This window comes from Hippopotamus amphibius, chromosome X (genome assembly GCF_030028045.1).
Source record: "Hippopotamus amphibius kiboko isolate mHipAmp2 chromosome X, mHipAmp2.hap2, whole genome shotgun sequence".
Classification (NCBI taxonomy): domain Eukaryota; kingdom Metazoa; phylum Chordata; class Mammalia; order Artiodactyla; family Hippopotamidae; genus Hippopotamus; species Hippopotamus amphibius.
The window spans coordinates 68,692,509-68,703,605 of record NC_080203.1 but is presented as its reverse complement, the minus strand read 5'-3'; positions in this window follow the sequence as shown (position 1 = coordinate 68,703,605).

The window sequence follows — 11,097 nt, the reverse complement described above, 5'->3', positions numbered from 1 at the left end:
TTATTGGCATACAGTTGTTTGCAGTGGTCTCTATGATCCTTTGTATTTCTCTGGTGTTTGTTGTAATTTCCAGTTTTTGTTTCTAATTTTATTGATTTGGTTCCTCTCCCTTGTTTTCTTGATGAGTCTGACTAAAGTTTTATCAATTTTGTTTATCTTTTCAAAGAACTGGCTTTTACTTTCATCCATCTTTGCTATTTTTTTTTTGCCTCTATTTCCTTTATTTCTGCTCCAATATTTATGATTTTTTCCTTCTACTAACTTCGGGTTTTGTCTGTTCTCCTTTTTTCAGTTTCTTTAGGTGTAACGTTAGATTCTTTTCTTGGGATTTTTCTTGTTTTTTTGAGTAGGATTGTATTGCTAAAAACTTCCTTCTTAGAACTGCTTTTGCTGAGTCCCATAGGTTTTTGATCATCTTGTTTTCATTGTCATTTGTCTTTAGATATATTTTTAGAGAACTTTTATTAAGATATAATTGACATACAATAAACTGCATATATTTAAAGTGTAGAATTTGATTTTTTTCTTATCAGTAATGTGTATATGGCAATCCCAATCTCCCAACCCCCTCTTCCCCTCTTTCCCCCCTTGGTGTCCATATGTTTGTTCTCTACATCTGTGTCTCTATTTCTGACTTGCAAGCTAGTTGATCTGTACCATTTTTCTAGATTCTGCATATATGCATTAATAGATGATATTTGTTTTTCTCTTTCTGACTCACTTCACTCTGTATGACAGTCTCTAGTTTCATCCATGTCTCTACAAATGTCCCAATTTCGTTCCTTTTCATGGCTGAGTAATATTCCATTGTATATATGTACCACATCTTCTTTATCCATTCATCTGTTGATGGACATTTAGGTTGCTTCCATGACCTGGCTATTGTAAATAGTGCTGCAATGATCATTGGGGTGCATATGTCTTTTTGAATTATTGTTTTCTCTGGGCATATGCCCAGTAGTGGGATTTCTGGGTCATATGCCAATTCTATTTTTTACTTTTTCAAGGAAACTCCATATTGTTCTCCATAGTGGCTGTATCAATTTACATTCCCACCAACAGTGTAAGAGGATTCCTTTTTCTCCACACCCTCTCCAGCATTTATTGTTTTTAGATTTTCTGATGATACCCATTATAAGCAGTGTGAGGTGATACCTCATTGTAGTTTTGATTTGCATTTCTCTCATAATTAGTGATGTTGAACAGCTTTTCATGTGCCTCTTGGCCATCTGTATGTCTTCTTTGGAGAAATGCCTATTTAAGTCTTCTGTCCATTTTTTCATTGGGTTGTTTGTTTTTTTTTGATATTGAGCTGCATGAACTTTTTATATATTTTGGAGAATAATCTTTTGTCTGTTTATGTCTTTAGGTATTTTTTTATTTCCCATTTGATTTCTTCAGTGAGCCATTGGTTATTTGGTAACATATTGTTTAACCTCTTCGTGTTTGTGTTTTTATTTTTATTTTTCCTCTAATTGATTTCTAATCTCATAGTGCTGTGGCCAGAAAAGATGCTTGATATGGTGTCAATGTTCTGCAATTTACCAAGGCTTGATTTGTGACCCAAGATGTGATCGATCCTGGAAAATGTTTCATGTACACTTGAGAAGTAAGTGTATCCTGCTGCTTTCTGGTGAAATGATCTATAAATACAAATTAATTCTATCTGGTTTAATGTGTTATTTATGGCTTGTGTTTATTTATTGATTTTCTGTTTGGATGATCTGTCCATGGGTGTAAGTGGGGTGTTAAAGTCTCCTACTATTATTGTGTTACTGACAATTTCCCCTTTTATGGCTGATAGCATTTGCCTTATATATTGAGGTGCTTGTATGTTGGGTGCATAAATAGTTACAATTGTTATTTCTTCTTCTTGGATTGTTCCTTTGATCACTGTGTCCTTCCTTGTCTCTTGTGACAGTCTTTATTTTAAAGTTTATTTTGTCTGATATTAATATTGCTACTCCAGCTTTCTTTTGATTTCCATTTGCATGGAATATCTTTTTCTATCCCCTCACTTTCAGTCTGTTTGTGTCTCTAGCTTTGAGGTGGGTCTTTTTTATACAGCATATATAAGGGTCTTGTTTTTATATTCATTCAGCCAATCTTTGTCTTTTGGTTGGCATATTTAATTCATGTACATTTACAGTATCTATGGGTACCAAGGGGGATTTGGTGTGAGAAGAACTGAGATTGGGATTGACACATATACACTGTTGATACTATGTATAAAATAGACAATAGATGAGAACATATTGTATAGCACAGGGATCTCTACTTAATGCCCTGTGGTGACTTATATGGGAGGGAAATCCTAAGGGATGGGATGTATGTATATGTATGGCTGATTTATTTTGCTGTGCAGAAGAAGCTAACACAACATTGTAAAGTAACTATACTCCAATAAAAATTAATTTAAAATAAATTTATATGAAACCACAAAAAATATTGATATATATATATTCCTATTGTCATTTTCCTATTTGTTTTGTGTTTGTTTTTGTAGGTCTTTTTACTTCCCTTCCTCTTTTGTTCTCTTTTCTTCTGCTTTCATGACCACCTTTAATGTTGTGTTTGGGTTGCTTTTTCTTTTTGTTTCTGTATATCTATTGTAGTTCTTTGGTTTTTGTTTCCCATGAGATTTTGAAAAAACAGTCGCTCTCTCTCTCTCTCTATATATATATATATATATACACACACACACACACACACAATATTGTTTTAAGTTGTTGGTCTCTTAATTTCAAATGCAATTCCCATTTCCTGCATTTTTACTCTCCTCTCCTCACAGTTGCTGGGTTTGATATATCTGTTTGTGGATGATTTCCTGCTTTTACTGTATGTTTACCTTTACTACTGAGCTTTCTCATTTGTGATTTTCTTATTTCTAGTTGTGGCCTCTTTTTCTCCCTGTCTACAGATGTTCCTGAATTTATTTATGAAATCTTTTTTGTTTAATTTCTGAGTCTTTGCTTAGTTCTATTATCTCTTTTTCTGAGTTCTCATTCTTATTTATGTTGTTATTTTATTTTTTCTATAATTTTATTAATTTATTTTAGCTTATTTTGAAATAATAGGTTACATTTTTAACTGCTTTTTGGGTATGTCTTTCTGGCATACTTCTTTTTCTTTAGGTTCTTATTCTATTCTTTACCCCCCACCCCATACACACACACCACCATGCACATGTTCACACAGTTTTGTATGGATCAAGCACAATACTTTTCTTTTGCTCATTGTAACACGGCATCATTTTGCTGAGCTTTTGGTATGGAGCGTGGGTTTTCTAGTTCAGTGTCTCTAGTGCTCCTTATGTTGTTTTCAAAAGTGATTAAAAATATGTGGACTTCCCTCTGATATCTTCTGTTTCTTTTTTAAAAAAAATATTTATTAATTTATTTATTGGCTGCATTGGGTTTTAGTTGTGGCATGCACAATCTTTTGCTGCAGTGTGTGGTCTCTTTGTTGCAGTGCGTGGGCTCTTTGTTGTGGTGCACAGTCTTCTCTCTAGTTGTGGTGCATGGACTTTAGAGCACATGGGCTCATTAGTTGTGGTGCATGGGCTCTCTAGTTGCTGCATGTGGGTTCTGTAGTTGTGGCACTTGGGCTGTCTAGTTTTGGTGCATGGGCTCAGTAGTTGCAGCCTGTGGGCTTAGTTGTCCCACAAATATGAGATCTTAGTTTCCTGACCAGGAATCAAACTGGCATATCCTGTATTGCAAGATGCATTCTTAACCACTGGACCATGTGGGGGTCCCTGATATCTTCTGTTTCTGTTCTCCAACCCCATTTTTATCTGGACTTTTTTCTTTCTTGCTCAATTTGGAGATTCTGTTATCAGCAGGATTTTACTCAATATGGGGCCTTGTATGGAAGGGAGTTTAAGATAATTTCAAGAATTCATAGGTCAGAGACTATTCTAATCCCTTCAGTCTTTCTTTGGACCCCTTTACTCATCTCCAAACTGGAAACCCTCCTAGTCTTGGCTGCTATTATCAAATTGGTCTAATGCAATTTCCATTGGGTAACTGTTGTCTATTTTAGAGTTTTTCTGTCCTCATATGTGTGAAAAGCTCTATTGCTTACCTCCTTACAAATGCTGTTACTATATGCCTCTATCTACCGGTTGTGATTTGTTCCTCCAGCTTGAATTTTGGAATTTGTGGGGGATATTTTGCTCTCTAGTTTTGTTTTAGATGTTCCCATTTTTTTAACCATTGTAGTTGTTCTGTCTGTTTTAATAGATGATTTTGGCAAGTTATTAAAAACTATGCTGCTACTGCCATTGTCTTCCCAGAATCACCTCAACACTTCTATTTTTGCCTAAGATTTCATGACAAAGTAATTCTGTTTAGGTAAAAATTAGGTTTAAACAAACAGGATAAAGTCATCTGTGAAGAAGAAAAGGTCCTAACAAATAAATAGTAAATGAATGAGTGGCACAGATTATGAGAATGTACAAAACTTTGCCCATTGTGTACTGTGCAGCAAGCAATTCCTCCTACAAGTGTCTAATTTTTGTGTCCATCTATCTTTTTCTAAGGCATATTCCATTATGTGTTTAAAAGTATTATTTCAATTGATATATTTAGTTTTGCAGCTAATTTTGATTACATATTCTGTAGCCCTTCTATATATGAATATTCTAAGTTTTAGTGTAATTATCTTAATTTTAAAGCTATCATTTCCAATAAATTAAATATACAATGATATAAATGTGGATTAAGATACATATGTTTATCATATAGGTTTTTTATTTATTTATTTTTTAATTTAATTCTTATTTTTTTCTTTAAGAACGTTTATTGAGATACAATTATTATTGACATATAATAAACTGCACATATTTAAAGTGTAAAATTTGATATATTTTTCTTATTAGTAATGTATCTATGGCAATCCCAATCTCCCAATTCATCCCACTCCAACCACCCCCCCACTATCACATAGTTTTTAATAAGACATTTAATAAATATGTTAAGGATATCTGTTCTTTATCACTATGTTAAGGTGTTGCACCTATTCATGTAACTATGAAAATCAGGACTTTCGCATTCTGGGTACTATCTTCTTGGAGATTTTGGACTATAGTGATTTCGCTGTCATGGTTTTCTTATGTGAAAAATAGAAGCACTACTATTTATTTTATTTACTCTTAAGAAGAAAAGGCAATAAAGCTTTACTTTCATTAACAAAAACAAAATAAACAGTTGGTGATAAAAAGTAAAGAGAAAAATGTCAGTAAGAATTGAATCAATCAGAAGAGGTCCAGGCTAGATTTTGTATAAGGTGTTTCATTTTGATTAGGCTCACCATTTCTTCTTTTGAGCCAGGATTTCATGGCTAAAATTCCAAGCATTTTTATAATGCCTAGTTTCTTTGCTATAATAATATAACTAGCTTGGGTCTTTTTCACTAAAAGCTTAGTTTTGAATAACTTGCTTTTCTTTTTCTGGTTTGTTAAATTGTGATTTGTATTGCATTTCCCAAAGAGAACACAATATTTACTGAGCTTCCATTTATGCTTAGAACTTATGGGTTTACAAAAAGAAATCCTCACCAAAGTGCTGAATGGCATCACAATCCTGTATATAGACTGATTTTTCAGAGACCCGGGGTAGTTCTTCCTCATGCTTTTTACCCTTTCATATCCTCTAAACCTCATCATTCCACATTGGCTGATTTCTAAAATGCCAGAATACCAATGTATTCTGTTTTCAAAAAGGGAGTTCATTAAATACACATTTATTGTCATGTCAGTAGACCTTTCTGACTGTGGCCTAATTAATTGCAAGTGCCATCATATCAACTGGTCAGGAATATGATCTGGAATTAGGTCTTACACTAGGAAGAGGTAGGTACTTGTGATCAGATTCAGACTTAAGTATTGGAGGTAAGTCCTATCTGGCAGACAGGTACCATACCTGATTGGCATGGTGACAGGTGGTCATTTACACAAATAGTTAACATGTGAGGGTCTAATGGGAAGAAACTGCATGCTCCCTGAATTAGATCAGAGTACAAGTCCATTGAATCAAGGAGCAGATATCATTCAGGTTACAGCCAAGCAGACTTAGTTTATCATCAGGAAATGGGTCACTTGATAACAAAGCAGAGTGTGAGATTTTGGGAAGATTACCAAGATTACTTAGACTTAAGCACAAAGAACAAGACAGGCATTCAATTAGCAAATCTATGGCAAAGTGGAAATGAGTCTTAAGAATAATGCAGAGTGGTAGGGAGGGGATATGGGGAATATATGTATAAATACAGCTGATTCACTTTGTTGTACAGCAAAAAACTGACACAATAGTGTAAGGCAATTATATTCCAATAAAGAGCTTTAAAAAAAGATTAATGCAGAAGCCAAAATGGAAGATACAATATAAGGAACACAAACTAGAATGTCTACATTGGCTTGGCAAATAATACAAGCATGTAAATCAGGCCAAGTCTATGATGCTAGATTAAAGGGGCCTGTGATGAACTAGAAATTGAATGTATCATATAAAGATATTTAAGTTTAAAATAATAAGGCAATGTTTGCCATACCAACAAATATGTCTGTTGGCCAAATTCAGCTTGCAGGCCATCAGCTCATGGATCCTTGGTAAATGATTGATATCAGAGGTATTCCTTAAAGAAAGCTTTGATAGGAGTAAGAAGAGAACACAGGAATGAGTACTGGATAGTTAAGAAGGCAAAGAAAAAGGCTAGGACTTCCCTGGTGGTGCAGTGGTTAAGAATGCTCCTGCCAATGCAGGGGATATGGGTTTGAGCCCTGCTCTGGGAAGATTCTACATGCCACGGAGCAACTAAGCCCATGTGCCACAGCTATTGAGCCTGCACTCTAGAGCCCATGAGCCACAACTATTGAGCCTGTGTGCCACAACTATTGAAGCCCACATGCCAAGAGCCTGTGCTCCACAACAAGAGAAGCCACTACAATGAGGAGTCCACACACCACAATGAAAGTAGCCCTTGCTCTCAGCAACTAGAGAAAGCCCTCATACAGCAGAGACCAAACACAGCCAATAAATAAATAAAATAAATAAAGAAATTTAAAAAAAAAGAAAAAGGCTAAAACCACCTAATACAAATTTCATCAACTTTACAAATTTTGCCTCAGGGCAACCTTAGTCTTTTTTTATTTTAATAAACATTTATTTATTGGCTACTTTGGGTCTTCATTGCTGTGTGCGGGCTTTCCCTAGTTGTGGTGAGTGGGGGCTACTCTTTGTTGTGATGCATGGGCTTCTCATTATGTTGGCTTCTCTTTTTGTAGAGCATGGGCTCTAGGCATGTGGGCTTCAGTAGTTGTGGCTCGAGGGCTCAATAGTTGTGGCTCTCGGGCTATAGAGCACAGGTTCAGTAGTTGTGGCACATGGACCAGGGCTTGAACTCATGTCCCCTGCATTGGCAGGCAGATTCTTAACCACTGCACCACCAGGGAAGTCCCAGGACAACCTTAGTCTTAAGAAGCTAGTCTAGGTAAGGAAAATAAATATACACAAGGGAAATGATTGAATGCTTTAAAAAAGCAGCATATCAGGAAGTGAAAATTAATTAGTGCTAAGGGAATGCTGAGTGATCAGAGTTAGATAAGATTAGTCTGGAAAACTATGTATGGGGGTAAAATTTGGGTCCAGTTTTGATGAAAATAATAAGACTGAAAAAAATGTTGAGAGAGTATTGGTAGTAAGAAGAATACGTATTCAAAGACACAGAAAAAGAAACACAGTAGTGGAAAGAGACTTGAACTGGCAGTCAGAAAGGCCTGAGCTCTAGTCTTAGTTTTGCTACCTGCACTCTGTGTGGTCTTAGGTAAGTCAGTGTCCCTTTCTAAGTGTCTATTCCCCACCTGGAGTTCAACCAAACCATGGATCATAAGTACAAATTCCTACAAGGGCCAAGTAGCTAAATGAGTGAAGGGTAGGTGGAGACTTGTCTAATACATGTATGCCTTGATTAAACAGAAAGAAATAACTGAATTTCAGCTGTTTGTGACTAAGTGGCAATGCAGATTCAGTATTCTAATTTTTCTAGAGAAACCAACAATTCTGATTTTTATGTAAAATCTTTCAACTTTTAATTGTTGATAAGGAATTTACACTAAAACAACATGAAGAACAAATAAAATCTTTACATAGGCCGTATTCTGCCTATGTGATACTTGTCTGCAATCTCTGGACTTGATGGACTCCAAGATTCCTTCCAGCTGTTTCTGCTTATGGATTTATGACATCAAAAATCAGATACAGTAAAATAGAGGGAGAAACCATAAGTTCTTGGGTTCTGTCATATAGTAGAATGGCTAAATATCTGGAAGTTGGACTCAAACAGCCTTGCTTTGCCTAAGAAACATGTGACCTTGAGCAAATTACATAATCTCTTTGCACTTCAGTTTCATCTTCTGTAAAATAGAAACAATAAGATTAATTGCATTATAGTGTTATAAGGATTAACTGAGATGTTATAAGTAAATCACTTAAATCGTGCCTGCTTCATAGTAAGTCCTTAGTAGCTAGCTATTACTAGCATGAAAATGGTATTTGTGATAAACTATTTTGTCAACTGAATGTAAGATGAATTACAGTCAAAGATATGAGCTTGGAAGCTTACTAATGAGATACATATAAATGGGTGGCTATAAAAATGGAAGGAAAAATGCCAGATATGAGAGACATTATAAGAGAATTGTTACGACTTGATGATAGTTTGAATATAGGGACACTACAATGTTTTGAATTTAGTTTAAAAATTCTAAGCAGTTTCATTTTTCATAATTGATGCCTTTCTTGTTACTTGGTGGAATTTAATTACCTTGAAATTCTACCCTTTTTTGTGTATGACACATCATTTTCTAATAAAAAAATACTTCTGATATTTAATCTGTCTTCTTAAAAACACCATTTTTGAGTGCAAAACAAAAATAAAACCAAAACAGTACCAGGATTAGGTCTGGTTACCATGTTCTTATTATAAATGAGGCTCCTTTTGTGGTTGTTAAATTTCAGGCTTTTTTAATAAATTGAGATTGTTTTATTTAGAATATTAAACTTATAAATACATGATAAAACTGTTGAATGTCATGACTGATATAATAGATTTTATACTACCTGCCAGAGGTTTCTAAGTCTTTTCAATATTCAATAGGACTTTACTACCCACAACCTTACTCAGTCTTCTTGTTGATCTAGATATTCTCCTTGCCCTTGGCTTTTTTCTCCATGGGGGACAGATCCTTCTCTCTACTCAGAGACATGTCCCTGACATTTTCTTCTTTGTCCATCACTCTGTGGATCAGTTCTCCTGATTTCTCTCTTTTAATGTCCTTTCCTTCATCAGCTCAATTTATGCACCTAGTCTCTTGACCACTGCACACATATCAACTTGAACCTGTAATTTACTGAATACAATTTTTATTTAAACTTAGGTTGACTATTAACACAAAATCAATGATATAAGAATAACTAAGTGAGAATATACAACTTTAGAAAGAGAGTTAATCTATGAGGCAAGGAAGGAGGGAAAGAATAAGAGTATGGGAGCTATGTTTAGGAAGAAAGAAGGATACTGAAGGCAGAGGCACACAGAGATTGAGACTTGGGGAGAATGAATAGAGCTAGAGGGAGAGAGGTGTTATTGCTGACAAGATAGCAATAATAATTTCTTCCTCTCTTATGTATGTTACAATATAATTTGTAAGGATGTTAAACTGAATGTTCCTTGAGAGTAAGTACTCTGGTTTGGTCATTTTTGTGTCTATTAGAGTTCTTAGCACTTTATAATGCAAAAAAAATGTGCTCAGTGAATGTTTGGCAAATAAATAAATAAAAATAATACTTCTGCTTTCACTGTTCTCCCTGTTACAAAATACCCAGTGGAAGGAGATTTAGCACAACTCCATTTTAGTTTAGCATATAATCATTATTAACATTTGTTGAGTGATTATTAGGTACCAGGCATGGGGTAAGCACTTCCCACTTATCATCTAATTTAACTCCTACAACAGTTCTGTGAGTTAAGGAATATTATTTTTCCCAGTTTAGAGAGGTTAAGCGACTTGCCCAAGCTCACACAACTATATAAAGATGGAATAACCAACCCATTTTGATCTGACTCCTTATCATTTTATTTTTATATTTACTTGTCAAACTTGTCCCCTGAATATTACTACTAGGTTTTAGATCAACAAATAGACACAAATATTTCCACAAAAGTTTCTTTGCCTCATATTACTGGTAACCCTATAAAATAAATTGAAATTAAGATTTACATAATAAAGCATCCTTTGTTCATTGGTTTTTATATAAACTCTTTAAAATCAATTATTCAAAGCAAAATTGAATTAACCAGACATTGAAATAGCCTGTTTTGGATGTACTGTAGACATGGAAAGAAAAAAAAAAAAAAGGAGGAAAAAAAGATGACAATAAAATGAAGAAGTGAAAAAAAGTGTGGAAAAGGTTTCTTAACTAATGAGGAGGTTAGGTAGGTAGGAGGGGGATTAGTAAGAGCATGATGAAAGGACAAGTGGCTGGCAAGTCTGCTAAGTAATCACCAGATGTTAGTTTTTCATTTATCATACAAGAGTAAGTGGGATATGTCATTTGATTTCTTATGGCTGTGTCATCTTACACAGTGTACACATTGTTTTTTTCTGAAAGGGTATTCAATGTCAATGTGTCTTAATCTTATTTAGGTCATAAATCCCTTTGAAAGTCTGAAGGAAGCTGTAGGCCCTCTTTTCAAATGAACATATATTCCAAATCTTGCATACAATTTTTAAGGACTTCCCAGATTCTCTGAATCTCATCTGTAGGTATTAGGCTAAGAATCTGTAACCTTATTAGGGTTATGGGTCCCACTCCACATGGCTAACAAGATAAAGGAGTTAATTGGGGAAGAGGATGAGGGAGAAAAGATAGTAGCAAAACCCTTAAAATTTCACAACCCAAACCCCAGAAATACCATTATACACAATGTACTTCCTAAAATTATTCCCCAGCATCTAAAATCCCTAGTGGCAAAGGAGCTCTAAAGATAAACCTGATGATCTGCCAGTAAGGACATCTACTGAATTAAGGTTTTACT